Source organism: Pan troglodytes, chromosome 2 (assembly GCF_028858775.2).
Source record: "Pan troglodytes isolate AG18354 chromosome 2, NHGRI_mPanTro3-v2.0_pri, whole genome shotgun sequence".
NCBI lineage: Eukaryota > Metazoa > Chordata > Mammalia > Primates > Hominidae > Pan > Pan troglodytes.
The window spans coordinates 77,449,113-77,465,619 of NC_086015.1; the positions used below are offsets into that span (position 1 = coordinate 77,449,113).

The 16,507-nt window shown below is 40.0% G+C and overlaps 1 protein-coding gene across 4 annotated transcripts in view; it reads right to left on the minus strand.

Annotated features, from left to right (window-relative positions):
- The window catches only part of PDZRN3 (PDZ domain containing ring finger 3), a 245,759-nt gene that overhangs the window by 70,364 nt on the left and 158,888 nt on the right, over nucleotides 1-16,507 (minus strand). The gene's annotated exons all lie outside the window — the stretch shown is intronic.

A 16,507-nucleotide genomic window follows, 5' to 3' on the forward strand; every position in this document is an offset into this window, starting at 1 on the left:
CGGCTTTTCTCTACCGCCAACATGATAATTATTTGTTATCTTCTCCAAGAAATCACAAAATAGCTGCCACAGAGAGTTCTCCAAAACTGGTATAGGAATATACTTTTTAACTTTGCAAAGGTAATTCCATTTAAATTTGCTTCTCTCTATTATTTCACTGAAGGCAGAAGCACATGCTGGGACCTCTACTTTCACAGGGAACAAGATGTATGGCCAAGTCAGTCCTGGCTGGGCCAGGCTTCCAGGATCATCTCGTCCACCATCCTAACTGGTGGTATTATTCAGGCATTCACTGAAAACTTGGATTTTTAAAGCATATGCATCTCCTTTCAGATCTTTTTGTGGGGGACCAGATTTTACTTGGTTTTAAGTTGTGAGTTACTCTGATGCTGTCTCTCAAACCATGCTAACACTTCGCTCAGTGGTTACAGTTGAATAATATTTTAAGATATTCATGAGGCAACGACTAGTGCCAACAAAGCAAGCTTTCCAAAGGAAATTCTCTAACGGTCCATATATCTGTGTGTGTGTGTGTGTGTGTGTGTGTGTGTGTGTGTGTTTTAAGTCCATGCAGTTGTCTTTAACTTGTTCTTCTGCATAATTTATTGGGCAGCTGTCAAACACGCATGTTCTCCTGTCTCATAGCTGACATTTGTACAGTGATAAATGACATAGGAAATGGACTACAAGCAAACTGACATTCTGCCATTGAATACAAGGAAGAAACGGAGTATGGGGGCAAGAGAAACAGGTTGGAGAAAGTATGCCACTTTCCCTTTCCAGCAGTCAGGCTAGAAAGAACTTGCTGTTGGCCAGGTGTGGTAGCTCACGCCTGTAATCCCAGCACTTTGGGAGGCCAAGGCAGGCAGATCATGAGGTCAAGAGATCAAGACCATCCTGGCCAACATGGTGAAACCCTATCTCTACTAAAAACACAAAAATTAGCTGGGCGTGGTGGTGTGCACCTGTAGTCCCAGCTACTTGGGAGGCTGAGGCAGAAGAATCACTTGAAGCCGGGAGGCGGAGGTTGCAGTGAGCCGAGATCTAGCCACTGCACTCTAGCCTAGAGACAGAGTGAGACTTCGTCTCAAAAAAAAAAAAAAAACAAAAAAGAAAGAAAGAAAGAAAGAAAGAATTCGCTGTTAATTCCTGAACAGTCCACAGAAATGGCCTTACTTTCCAGAGACACTTGCTTTACTCAATGGCTGTTTTGCTTTCTTTAAAAAAGGTACAATAATTTCAATATATAGATATATGAAGTATTTTCTTCATGCTTTAAGTATATATACATTTAAATATAATTGTATATAATCAAGAATGATTTTATAGAATTAGCAACGTTGATATTGTAATGCAAAACACAGTTTGAAAAACTCTTAAATTTCTCCAAAGAGAGTGCTTAATTCCTGTAAGTGGGCCAAATACCGCAATTCTGAAAACCTCACACACACAGACAATTGATCTCCGTGTTAAGCCACAAAGCATTGTTACTAAGCTCACATATTCATTCTTTTTGATCTCTTTCCATTTCCTGCATTGTATTCAGTGCCTCTTATCCTTGTCCAACATCAACAGGTCATTGCAGAGGGGTCAGTGTTGGCCAATATAAATAACCATTATAAAAACCTCTAGCATGTTTTAAATCAACAACCAAAGTGGCCTACACTGTTTAAAGTATAAATTCCAAATATTTTCACGACAGAGAGTAGGTCAGGCCTGTGAAAAGTACAGGTAAAAATTATAGTTAAATAGATCACAGCAAGCTATTCCAGCACAAGATTCCTCATTTTAAGACCAGCTTAAAAACAAACATAGATGATGGTATCCCCTGGGCAGGAGAGGAGGCCTGGGATTCCTACCCCTGCCACATATGTTTCACAAGAGTTTCCCAAACATGGCAGAAATAACCACCATCTATACAAACCCAGAGAGTCTCTGAGAAGCCTACAAGAGCCAGAGAACCAGAGAGTGTAGAGAAACTTGGAGTAGGGAGAGGAAGGGGCCTAGCACTTGGAGCCACCTCTTTCTTTTCCCTCACCAAAACCCATCAGCAATGACACCTCAACCCCCTCCTGAGCAGGGTGAGGCCCTGCAACATCACTGTGTCTCCAGACCACTCTCCTTTGGAAGAGGTAATGAAAAACGGGCTGATTTGAGTCGTCCAAGAGTTCCTGATACCTGACTTTGGGAAGGACGACACGTAACCTATCCTGACTCCGGATTTACTCGTTTGCTTTGCCTGGGTTGTTATTGGAATTAATCTGCATCATCTAAGAATACAGGCATTGAACTGGGTGGAGCGGTATCTATAAATGCTAAGAGTGACAGGACCAAGGAGGCCAAGAATAATATTGACCATTAACCCACATTTACTGCCATGGAAAGATGGCCAGAATAGGGTACTGATTGAGAATAAGGAGGTTCTCAAAAAAGCTTGAAAAGTGTGGCATTATTTTACAAGTAACTAAATAGATTTTTTAAAAGCATGAATAAATAATATAAAACATCCAGAGGATATATACTCAAATATCATCTCTATGTATCAGGATATTACCCATTTTAAAGTTTCTTCATTTTTTTTTTTAATTGCGATCTTGGTTGGACTGACTTATCATCTGTACGAAATGTCTTGATTTTCTACACTATCTTGACTAATCTCTCCTGGAGTTCCATTCAATTATGCCCCTCTTATTTCAGACTATTTGTTTACGAGTACAATGTTTCCTGGAGTATTGAACCCTTATCATTTGAAAGTTACCCTCCCAGTTTTCACAGTAAGTTTTTATTATCAGGAAAAGAAGCTGCTCTCATGTTGGAAAAAGAATCACCATGAGTAATGACCAGAGTATTTTCAGATCAACATCATCATCATCCATTTGCTTTAAGTACCATTTGTTATTTCATTTAATCCTTACAATGACTTTACAAGGTAAGAACTCTTGCCAACAATACTATTTTCAGTTTGTAGACAAGAAAGGTGGGGTCTAGAAGGTTAGGTACCCTAACCTTCTCAGGATTACAGAGTAAGTGCTAGAACCAGAATTAAACCTCAGTTGACCCAGCTACAGAGCTTATGGTCTTCATGAATACATGATGCTGTGCTGACATTAAGAAATGGCTATGTCCCGACTCCACACTTGTGAAAAAGACATATCAGATCTGGGAAGTCAAGACATTGGCCACTATGTGCCACTTATAGAAATCTACTTTTTTAGCCTGCAGAGACTCTCAGCAGCAAGGCATACATGATTTCTGAACTTCTATTTTTTTCTCACCTGCAAAACAGATATTATAATAAATCTTGTTCAAAAGATGAACAACCTTTATTTATCTCCAACCTTATGTACCTCTGAAAGGATGGGATGTAATATGCTAGTTTAAATAATAATAGATCGTTTTTCTCTAGCATGGAGCAAATAAAAGCATAAAACTGCATTTAGGTTTTTCAAATACAGACTTGGACAAATCAAAAGGTACACTTTCTTCGCTAGGCCAACTGTCCTCCTCTGACCCCCTGCTAATTTTCCTGATGATGTTTGAGCAGAACATGCTGATTTGGGTAATTCCATGTCCATGCACAAAAATAATTGATGACATCAGCATAGTTATGGGAATTAGACTTATTAGTTAATTACAGAACCAGCAGAGGGAGCACAAACCCTGCATAAATAATAACCATTTCTTCTGGGTATCTTATAAAATAGTGGTAATCGTGGAAGGAAGAAACAGATTCAAAAACTAAATTGTTAGTATCAGAAAATGGGCTTTGCTTTCTTGGAATGGTGTTAGGGCAGAAACCTAATACATTGTTCATATGGTCTACGTATAAATGTTGACGTCTTAGGTACTGAAGAGAAGAAAAATGTGTGTGTGTGTGTGTGTGTGTGTGTGTATGCGCGCGCGCGCTTCTCCTTGTTATCATGGTGAAACCCTCCCTTCTGTGGAATAATTAAGGTCAGATGGTGAAACTTTCCTGGAGTTGGCAAATAAATACTTGTTGTATCTGACCCTGATATCACAGGAGCTTTCATTTTAGCCTTGCTCATCCTAAACAAAGTCCCAAGTGAGCCAATCTTATTCTTCTAAGAGGCAATCAAGATTTACATTTATGGTTGAATAAAGATTTGACAGAAGTGAAACAAAATAATGTCTATTGCTACAAAGAAAGAAAAAATAAAATTATTCTTTTTAAAAAACTATCTGCCTTAAGTCCTGCTTAACATTTTAAATAGTCACCATTTCCAAATCTGAAGCCAGATGATGTTCACAGTTTTTCCCCTGAAGAATAAAATGACTGATAGGACAGTACACAGATATATGCCTCCCATCACAATAACATCGTCATGTATAAATAGGAATTAAGATAAAAGGCATCCATTTATTCAACCATTGATAGGTTAAGCAAGATACGTAGGGCTGAAAAGTTTTGTTTCCTAGACTGACATTCAAGACTAGGCCAAATGTTAAAGGTAGCTATAATCATACCACAGGCATAAATACTGCCCAGCGTGATATATAATTTAGCCAGAGAGATAAATAATATATAAAGAACTTGATTTCTGTACTATGAATTTCTTCTGCTGATTTTTGAGAGGATGGTCTCTCCAGAAGGGGAGTAGGGGGAAAAAAAAAACCTGGTCCTTAATAGACATTACCATTTAAAATGTATGTATCCTGTTGGTATGTTAAAACAAAATGCTTACTTTAAAAAAGTAATATGAATGGATTCATGGCAGGGAGAAAGAAATTTCTACCTTAGCTCACTTTTTTTTGAGACGGAGTCTCACTCTGTCGCCCAGGCTGGAGTGCAGTGGCGCGATCTCGGCTCACCGCAACCTCCGCCTCCTGGGTTCAAGTGATTCTCCTGCCTCAGCCTTCCAAGTAGCTGGGATTACAGGCGCCCACCACCATGCCCGGCTAATTTTTGTATTTTTAGTAGAGATGAGGTTTTACCATGTTGGCCAGGCTGGTTTCAAACTCCTGACCTCAGGTGATCCACGTGCCTCAGCCTCCCGAAGTGCTGGGATTACAGGCATGAGCCACCGTGCCCTGCTGTACCTTAGCTCATATTAAGAGCACCATCAAGGCTCTGGAGTAGAGAAACAGTGTTTGTGAAGAAATGGTATACTGAGTGGAGAATGGCCCCAATATGGGTTTGTTGGGTTCCAGAGAGAACCAACTCTGGGATATTGACAGCCACACTCCCAGGGTGTGTGCTGTTCCATGTGCTCCCTGGATTCCCTTACCTCTTCCTCGGTATCTGGCCTGGTCCTGTTTCTCATCATTTTGCAAGCCCAGTACTTGCCACCACAGAGACGTTACTGTAGTCTGAATGTATGTGTCTCTCCAAAATTCGTATTTTGAAACCTAATCACCAATGTGACAGTGTTAGGAGGTGGGGCTTTTGGCAAGTGATTCTGAGACCTCAACGAATGCCATGAGTGCCCTTCTAAGAGGCCCCAGAAAGCATCCTTGCCCTTCCCACCATGTGAGGATACAGCAAGAAGGCATCATCTATAAACCAGGAAATGGGTCTTCACTAGACATCATATCTACTGACATCCTGATTATGGAATTCCCAGCCTCCAGAACTGCAAGAAGTAAAGTTCTGTTGTTTATAAGCCATCTATTTTATGGTATGTTGTTATAGCAGCCTGACCAGATGGAAACAGACATGCAATGGCAGAGGCAGCAGCAGTTCTACCAGGGAAACTGGAGAGACAGGCACACAGGGCTCAGAGACTGAGGTTCTGTTACCAGTGGGGAAAAATGTGGTCTGTCCTTGCTTTTTATTCTTTTTCTCCCTTGAAGGATTCTGAGCACAGTGGACCCTCCAAATGCGGCCCTTGTCAACGGGTTACAGTTTAGCTTGGGGTGGCTTTGCTTTCTTCATCCACACAATGAGAAAACAGGAGGCAACAGAGCAGTCTTCATGAGTGGATTCTGCTCGGTGCCCAGCAGATGCCCGTAACAGCTGTTAACTGACCACTCCCAAGTCTGATGCCAATACCTCTCTTTCAGAGACTGGCCACCTCTAAGTACTGGTTTCTTCTGCTGCTGAAGAAAGCCAAGGGACTTTATCTTACAGGGTCAGGTAAACTCCCTGTGCACAGATCCTATGCCTCAAGGAGATGTTTTTAAATAGTTTTTTTTTCCCATTTAAAGTAATTTTTCTCCAACGTTTATGCTTATTTGAAGTTTTCATGGCAAACTAGCATTTATTGAACACTTATTACATACTAGGTACAATGCTAGGAAACGGACCTGCATGATCTCTTAGATCTCAAAGCATGCATTTTGAGCATCTCATACATTTTGAGTTGTATTAGTCCGTTCTCACACCGCTATGAAGAAATACCTGAGACTGGGTAATTTATAAAGAAAAGAGGTTTGGGCTGGGTGCGGTGGCTCACACCTGTAATCCCAGCACTTTGGGAGGCTGAGACAGGTAGATCACGAGGTCAGGAGTTCGAGACCAGCATGGCCAATATGGTGAAGCCCCATCTCTACTAAAAATATAACAAAATTAGCCAGGCGTAGTGGCACACGCCTGTAGCCCCAGCTACTTGGGAGGCTGAGACAGGAGAATCGATTCAACCCGGGAGGTGGAGGTTGCAGTGAGCCAAGATTGCATCACTGCACTCCAGCCCGGGCAACAGAGCAAAACTCCATCTCAAAAAAAAAAAAAAAAAAAAGAAAAAGAAAAAAAAAAGAAAAGAGGTTTAATTGACTCATAGTTCGGCATTGCTGGGGAGGCCTCAGAAAACTGACAATCACGGCGGAAGGCACCTCTTCACAGGGCGGCAGAAGACAGAATGAGTGCCAGCAAGGGAAAATGCCAGTTGCTTATAAAACCATCGGATCTCCTGAGAACTCACTATCATAAGAACAGTACTGGGGAAACCACCCCCATAATAATTCAGTCAGCTCCCACCAGGTCCCTCCCATAACACATGGGGATTATAATTCAAGATGAGATTTGGGTGGGGACACAGCCAAACCATATCATGAATTAAGTACTTTTTAATTTTATTTTCTTTCATCTTTAACTTTTATTTTAGGTTCAAGGGTACATGGGCAGGTTTGTTTTATAGGTAAACTCATGTCATGGGGGTGTGCACATTATTTCATCACTCAGGTACTAAGCCCAGTACCCAAAAGTTATTTTTTTTCTGCTCTTCTCCTTCCTTCTACCCTTCACCCTCAAGTAGGCTTCAGTATCTGTTGTTCCCTTCTTTGTGTCCATGAGTTCTCATCACTTAGTTCGCACTTACAAGTGAGAACGTATGGTATTTGTTTTTTTTGTTCCTGCATTAGTTTGCTAAGGATAATGCCCCCCAACTCGATCCATGCTCCTGCAAAAGACATGGTCTTCTTCTTTTTATGGCTGCATAGTATTTCATGGTGTATATGTACCACATTTTCTTTATCCAATCTGTCATTGATGGGCATTTTGGTTGATTCCATGTCTTTGCTATTGTGAATAGAAGCACTCTTCTTTTATAGCTACCTAACAGATGGGGAGCCTGAGACTCAGAACAGTAAAGAACTTGCCCAGGTCACCCGGCTAATACGTGGCAGGCAGGAGTCACATCCAGATGTCTGCCTGGGGAAGTCCATGCATGCCTTTTCACTAGAGCTCACTGCACTTCCCCTTCCAAGTGAAAAATGTAGATGACAATGTTTGTGGAAGACGACAGAATCTGTTATTGTTAGAATTCTCATATATACATTATGGGGGCTTTTAAAATGATTTATTGAGGTAAAATATACATATATAATATATCATCTTTACCATTTTCAAGTGTACAGTTCAGTGGTAATAAACATTCATATTCTTTTTTGTGGTGGTTGTTCTACGCAACTAAAAGTTTGTTGATTTTGAGAACTATTATAATAGCAAAAGAAAAAAGTCTGAGCGAAAGAATCCTGTCACTGAAAAAATATATCAATAGGTGAGAGTGCGATGACAGGGCAAATCACTACCTATGCTAACATTCTCTCCATTGATCCTTCCTCCCTGCATTATGATTTGTGTCTTTCATGGACATGAGCTTTACTCTCCATCATGATGGCTAAAAGTCAGTACAGACCCAATCAGCAAGCCCAGCGGCCCCTCATCTGTTGGAGTCATTAAATCAAAGTAAACACTACCAACAATCTTAAGCCTCAAATCCTGATTCATCTTGACCATCCACTGGAAACGACAGGCTTCTTACAAAGTAAGAAATTTAAAAATTCTCCACAGGGAGTATGTCAGGTATCTGACAAATGTGGCCTCGCCATTTTCTTTAAGATAACCACATTTTCTTAATGCAAAGTTATAGCATTGAATATAGCATGAAGGTGCTCTTAGTAAGAGTTCTTAAATAAGAAGTTATCAAAGAACAAAGAAACAAATTAATAATACTTATTTTCATCTAGTAAATGAATTTAACACAGCCTTTTCTATGATGAGGCAGAAACATAGAGATTTGTTTTTTATTTATTTATTTTTTTTGAGATGGGAGTCTTGCTCTGTTGCCCAGGCTGTAGTGCAGTGGCACAGTCTCGGCTCACTGCAACCTCTGCCTCCCAAGTTCAAGCAATTCTCCTGCCTCAGCCTCCTGAGTAGCTGGGACTACAGGTGCATACCACCATGCTGGGCTAATTTTTGTATTTTTAGTAGAGATGGGGCTTCACCATGTTGGCCAGGCTGGTCTCAAACTCCTGATCTCAGGTGATCAAGCCACCTTGGCCTCCCAAAGTGCTGGGATTACAGGCTTGAGCCACCGTACCTGGCCAAGATTTATTTTATATTTGCTATTATTCATTGTAGTGGAAGTTGATCTCAGAACGAATGAATCAGTAGAGACCAGCACTGTGTCTCATTTTATCATGTTAGGAAGTGGTTGAAAATCTAAACCCTATCATTTATTTCAGTGAAAAGAAATATGCCTGAAAAGAACCATTAGCCAGGCTTATTCTACATGTATATGTTTTTATTTTTAGCATTTTGCAGCATTCTTAGTCAATTTTGCAGATAATTCAGGAAGCTATATAAACATGGAATGCGCAGCATGAGTTTGGAGACCAAAGAAATCTCAAAAGAAATCATTTGGACATGTCTCCCATTTAATTAAATAAACAAACACCAGAGAGATCTGTGTTAGTGGAACCCATCTCATGAATGTATTAGGTAATGGTCACCACAAATGTGTTTTGTTAAAAATGGGCAGTTGGCTTCATTCATCTATTGAGAGACACCATCTCCCCATCCTCACCTACAACAACAGTTGAAGTTCCTAAGATAATCTGGACATGAAACACAAAACTTTTCATGTAGATTAGTGACTTCTTCTTTTAAAATGAAATCTGGAGAAGTTAAGCCATTTAGATGGTTTCGCGGACAGCAGATGCATCATATCACAGACATGTCATGTGTACATAAAAAAAGTATGTGTTGTGGTAACTGCCAAGTCATTCACAGCCTAGGTTCCCCAAGGACAGGGGTTCAGCCATGGGGAGGCCAGAGAAAGGGTCATGATTCACTACCGCAGGGCCAGCGCTTGGACAGAGTTGCCTTTAATTGCCTGGTTGTCATCTCCCAGATACTCTCCGGTGACATTGTAGCTAGAGTAATGAAGAAAATAAATACACAGAATCTCATATATTCCTTGATCCTGAAATGCTCTGTTTGTTCAATATTCATTAATGAGAGAAAAAATTAGATCATCTCTCATGTTTCACATTGATACCATATATCATTTTTGCTTGAGTATAAACTGACATGTGTTCTTTCAATTATATGAAAAGCAAGATGTCAGATAGATTACGTGTTTGCAATGATGCTGTTCTTTATGCTCACACTTTTGATTGGGAAGGTTTGCAGGTGAAAGGCAAGGGTAATCAGCTCAGAACAATCTGAATGGTAATTTTCTCTAGAGGTATAAAGTCATACTTTTGTCATTAAAAGGTCACATAGTTTGTGAACCTTTAAAAAGGAACTTTAGGCCGAGGCGGGCAGATCACGAGGTCAGGAGATCAAGACCATTCTGGCTAACACGGTGAAACCCTGTCTGTATTAAAAATACAAAAAAAATTAGCCAGGCGTGGTGGTGGGCCCCTGTAGTCCCAGCTACTTGGGAGCCCGAAGCAGGAGAATGGTGTGAACCTGGGAGGCAGAGCTTGCAGTGAGCGAGATTGCGCCACTGCACTCCAGCTTGGGCAACAGGTGAGACTCCGTCTCAAAAAAAAAAAAAAAAAAAAAGAACTTGAATTTTTCATCATATTGCAGAAAGTAGCAAGAGGTAAGCCTGAAACACTTTAGTTTGGGTGTGATAGCATGTCAAGAGAAAACTGAGCTTTCCACTTGTATTCTCAATACCTCTCTGCATGTGGTGGAAGGGGGTTATCCTCATTCTGTCACTTAACAACAGCCATCGTTTAAGTGGCCACCACCAGATAGAGGGACCACCCTAAGCTCTTTGCACACATTAGCACATTTAACATTTGCAACTACCTTTTGCCTTAAGTCTTATTGGCCCACACTTTTACAAATGAGAAAGGAGGCTTAATGGGACTAAGTATTATGCCCAGAATCAGGATTCACAGCCAGGTCTGTCTTGCTTCCAAACCCTGTGCTCTTGACCAGCTAAATATGCAATCACCTTCAGTCATTTTGTTTTGTGACTGCTTACTATTAAGACCACCTCAGATAGGAATAGGAAAGAGAGATGCTAGGACAAAGTGTTACCATTGCAAGTAAGGACGGCATACATGTGAGAAGGGAAGACTAGTGTCAAAAAGAGGTGGTCATCTTGTTGGGCGAGCCATGGCCAAATTCCTGCTTTCCCAGGGCTCGCTGCATTGTGACTTCAACCAAGGCCCATCCTTACTTGGTCAGACTCCAGCAGGAAAGGATTACCCAAACCATGAAACAGAGAGCTTGGTCTCTCAGGTGGAAGAAGCTAATTCCTATGACACAGTATTTGAAACGTGCCTGGTTACTTACTCTGAAAAGGTGTCGTCCCTGAGATGACTGGAGACACTAGTAGCACCAGAAGCCATTTTTTCAGTCACATGCTACTACTTATTACAGACATTCTCCATTATTTGAAAACTCCATATGTATACATTTACTATGAAGGGATCTGTAACTTAGAAAAGGGTGTCTCCCAGTCAGAATGGCTATTATTAAAAAGTCACAAAATAACAGATGCTGGCAAGATTGTGGAGAAAAAGGAACACTTTTACACTGTGTAGGGAGTGTAAATTAGTTCAACCATTGTGGAAGACAGTGTGGTGATTCCTCAAATACCTAGAGACACAAATACCCAGCAACCCCATTATTGGATATATACTTAAAGGAATATAAATAATTCTATTATAAAGACACATTCACATGTATGTTCACTGCAGCACTATTCACAATAGCAAAGACATGGAGTCAACCTAAATGCCTATCAGTGATAGACTGGATAAAGAAAATGTGGTACATATACACCATGGAAAAATAACTAATGGATAGTAGACTTAATACCTGGGTGATGAAATCATCTGTACAACTCCCATGACACATGTTTACCTATGTAACAAACCTGCACATCCTGCACGTTACACCTGAACTTAAAAGTTTTTAAAAAAGTGCTATGTATTCTTTTTTATTTTTTATTTATTTATTTATTTTGAGACAGAGTCTCACACCGTCTCCCGGGCTGGAGTGAAACGGGGCGATCTCGGCTCACTGCAACCTCTGCCTCCTGGGTTGACGGGATTCTCCTGCCTCAGCCTCCAGAGTAGCTGGGATCACAGACGCACATCACCACACCCAGCTATTTTTTTGTATTTTTCGTAGAGATGGTGTTTCACCATGTTGGCCAGGCTGGTTTTGAACTCCTGACCTCATGATCTGCCCACCTCGGCCTCCCAAAGTGCTGGGATTATAAGCGTGAGCCACGGTGCCTGGCCCTATGTATTCTTTATTGGGTAATTCCTAGATACTTCATGGGTCTTGTTACTCACTATTATGAGTAATATCTTTTTTTGTCATATTCTAGTTGGTTATTATTGGTATAGAAAGTGCACGGCTGATTTATGTAAGTTGACCTTATATCAAATAACATTGTTGAACTCTCATATGAGCTCTAATTGTCACTGTTGAACTCTCACATAAGCTCTAAACTCTGCTAAGATTTTCTATGTTGGTAATTATATCATCTATAAATGATAACTATTCTGTCTCTTCCCTTCCAGTTTCTGTATCTTGTTTATTTTTTTTATTATATTGGCTAGAATCCCCAGTATAACGTTGAATCATTATTAAAATAAAGATAAAGGGCATCCTTAAATTTTCCTATATTTCAAAAGAAAAAAAAGGTGTCTCTTTTTAAAAAAATCTGGAACCTAGATTCTGCTCTAAATTTTTTATTGACAGATAAGATTGTATGCATTTATCATGTATGACATGATGTTTTGAAGTACATATACATCGTGGGATGGCTAAATCAAGCTAATTAATATATGCATTACCTATCATAGTGGTCATTTTTGTGGTGAGAATACTTAAAACCTACTCTCTTACCACTTTTCAAGAATACAACATATTGTTATGTAGTCATCATGTTGTACAATAGATCTCTTGAACTTATTCCTCTTATTTAAGTGAAAATTTGTAACCTTTGACCAACGTCTTCCCAACCATCTGCTCTGCTAAATTTCTGAATACCTGTGATCACAAGTTTCTGTTGCTAAGTTGTCTCTAGGTTGCTTATCTGTAATAAAATGAGTCTTAATTATGTTGGAATAGGGTATGCACCATCTCTTTCCCATGCTAAATGAAAGCACTCACAGGCAGAGTTGGTATAAAATCCATCACTTTATCTCCGGAGCCCAGCCTGCTGCCTGGTACACAGCAGGTACTAAATAGCCAATGGATGATGAAGTATACCCCTTCTTCTATGTGTTTTAGTTTTTGCATTTTGAATCTCCGTCTCTCCTCTTTTTCTGTATATTTCCCTTCCTTTACCTTAAATCAATTAACTTCTTTCTATAACAAATTGCCTTACATAGATGGTGCCAGAGGATGTGATCTGAACATTCACTGAGCTACCTGTTTCCAGCCTGCAGAATTAGAGAAGATTTGGAAAACACAACCCAAAATGAACAAACAAAACAAAATACAAAATATCCCTTTCCAATTTTGCAAGGAAAACCTCTTAAGGGACAGAAGTTGATGAACAAGATCTCACCATTATACAATGATGAAGCTGGCCCGCGGATGAGAAAACGGCTACCAGGAAGTCACGATTATTGTTGTACATTATTTGTGTTTAGTGCCAGAGAAACGATTTTCTTTCTGCAATATCTTTGCCTCAATAAAATTAAGAACGCAGTGTAAGATCCAAATTTCCCCCAAAGGGGTCAGCTTAAAAAAATTTATTATCTCTACTGCCACGGGGATTTATAGTTTCTCCTTTAATAGTTATAGTCTGATATACCATAAGTTTTGTTGGTCACTAGGTGGATTCACTTATCTCTCTTTTGAAACACACATTGAATGTTTTAAGCAAATTCTGGCCTTTCAATTGACTGAATTTTGCATTGAGGAATGAATTGCTGAATGACTTTGGAATATGTCTCCAAAACAAGTAGACCTTAAAATAAAAACAGATACTGAAGATTGTATTTTCCTGATTGTCAGTCAAGCTAATTATGCTTTACTCTAAAGCTTTGTCTATCAGGCTAGAAAGGAAAAGGCAATTGGGGGCTCTCTCCTTGCAGAGCCTGATGTCTGGGAATATAACACCAGTTTATTCACAGCAGGAGCCTGCTGTAATTGGCAGTTCCATTTTCCCCTACTAGAGGGTAATTCTCTAGTGAAGAAAACACAGTGTTAACAAGATTTTACAAATTTGACATATGGTATCCTATCTAAAATGACCAACGAAAGTTCCTTATCTCCCCAAATAAATGCAGTTATCACAGGATAGGACTACAAAGAGTGATAGAAAAAAAAAAGGGGGGGCCCTTGGAGTTCTTTTATGGGGCCTGCAAATCTGTGGTCTTAACAAAAAACCTATTAATAACAACAAAAGCAAGACACTCACGGTGGCTGTGTCTCCAAGAGTTGGTGATGAAATGATGGTAAAAACCTCACCTGAACTGGTGCTTCAATAACAACAGGTGATTATGGCTAGCTCATTTGGAGTGAGGATTCTGGCCCAGGAGAGAATCCTTAGTGAGTCTATTCAGTTTAGGATGGGGCTGGTCCACAGAGCAATTAAGAGGAAATAAAAGACATGCAGGAACTACCAACAATTCTGGGTTTATCCTCACCCTCTCCCTTAACACGCAGAAACTCTAGAATGAATTTGTAGAAAGGGTCAAATTGTTTTGATGTGGATCCAAAAAGGGCTTCTTTATTATAATATAAATCTTGCTTAAAACCATACACCCCCAATGAGGTCTCTGGTTTCTGTTTTAACTAACAAAAGAATGAAAGAAAGATTATTCTGGAACATAAAACACTAGGCAGAATGTATGCAAATTTTCCAGAAAAAGCAGAGCAAGGATTTGTGTTCTCTTTCCACTTGAACATATTAAGTGATGCATCATTTCATTTTTCCTCTGTAGGACATTTGGGTAGATTCTAAAAAGGGGCAAAAATGGGTCCCCAGGAATTTATCCTGGATCTGCTGCTAAGATACCCCCAGTTTATTGTCTACAGTCATAATCTAGGGACTGTCATCAGACCCCATCTGATGTTCCATCTGACCCCAGCTGCAGAGATGGTGCAGGAAATGGAGATTCACTTTCAGGTTGGTGATCTCAAGGGCATTACAGAATGGGATTAATGAGCAGCTTCCAAGCACCATGTACTCGCAGTAAAGCCACAGAGTCAGGTTAAGTCCTAATTTTCATGGGGAATTAAACTGCCTTTTGATACCACCTGGTGACATATAATTGACAATCAACTGGAATCTACCCAGGTGAAGGAAGCAGCAGGATGGCAAAGCCAATTTTTTTGTTTCAGTATACTCAATGACACACACGCTCAAATACAAAAGGACAAATATTTGTTTCTCCACTTAGATTAGTTGCTCACTCAGTGTTCCTGTTCATTTCTTCTTTCCTGCCTAGATGTTCTACACAGCGATTCCCAGTAACACCTGAACTGTTTTTAAGTAGTGGAAGGAAAGGCAGGCCTTGAGTTAACACTGAGTCCCATAGCAAGAGGGTTTGGCTTTATCAAATGTCTTACCATCTTCCAGATTATGAAAGAGTCTCAGTTCGGTGCTGCTACATCTTTTGCGCCTTGCTAATATTTGCTAATCTCAGTGGGAGATAAGAACCTCAGAGTGTCACACAGTAGAACTCAGCTAGCATCTAATAATGGGCTGCTTTCATTCTGTTCATTTTTATGGCTAGTCCCTCTATTTATGACAAGCATTACTGATTTTCCATTTCTAGAAGTCAGAGAATGTTTTCATGGAAAATACAGTTACTCATGCTAAGTGAAATAAGCCAGTTACAAAAGGACAAGTACTATATAATTCCACTTATATGAGGTACCGGGGGTAGTCAAATTCATAGACAGGAAGTCGAATGGAGGCTGCCAGGGTTAGAGGAAGGAGGGAATTAGGAGCTGTCATTTATTGGATAAATAGTTTCATTTTTTGCAAGATGAGAAAATCCTGGAGATTGGTCACACAACAATGCAAATATATTTAACACCATTGCACTGCACACCTAAATATGGTTAAGATGGCAAATTTTATGTTATGTATATTGTACCATAATAATAATAATTTTTTAAAAAGCTGAAGAGGGAGGCAGAGAGGAGGATCAGAGGAAGCTGTGCTATGGAAGCATCATCAGAGAGATAGCACACTGTTGGCTTTGGAAATGGGAAGCGACCATGAGCCAAGAAATGTGGGCAGCCTCTAGAAGCTGGAAAAGTCAAGGAAACAGATTTTCCCTTAGAGCCTCCAGAAAAGAATGCAGCCATGTTCACACCTTGATTATAGTTTGGTTACACATTTTGATTCTGGCTTCCAGGGCTTACAAATTTGTGTTGTTTTAAGCACCTTTTCCCCCCTCTCCATGCCCCAAATACAGTCGCTTACTCTTTTTTTTTCTTTGAGTCAATTAAAGCACATTTGGAAATTATAGTGACGAGGTACATGTCTATGGAAAAACCATGAAGATGGCATGAGAATGCTTAATGTTTGAACAGAAGCCCTATCTCCTGGGCTGTAAAAGTCAAACCATGTTTTCCAAGATCTCTTATACACAAAAGGCATCATTACCATGGTGACAGATTGAAATAGGTATTTAACAAGCTTTAAATAACCCCAACTGAGACAGTGTTCTTTAATTTTTAAAAGCACCCCCACCCAAACCCTCTCATTGTGTTGACTGATGCAAAAGTGCGCCAGAGGTTAAGCTGGAGATCTGGAGCCAGCGATCCTGGATTTAACCCTGGCTCTGCCACTTACCAGCTGAATAAACTTGGGCTTATCACCTA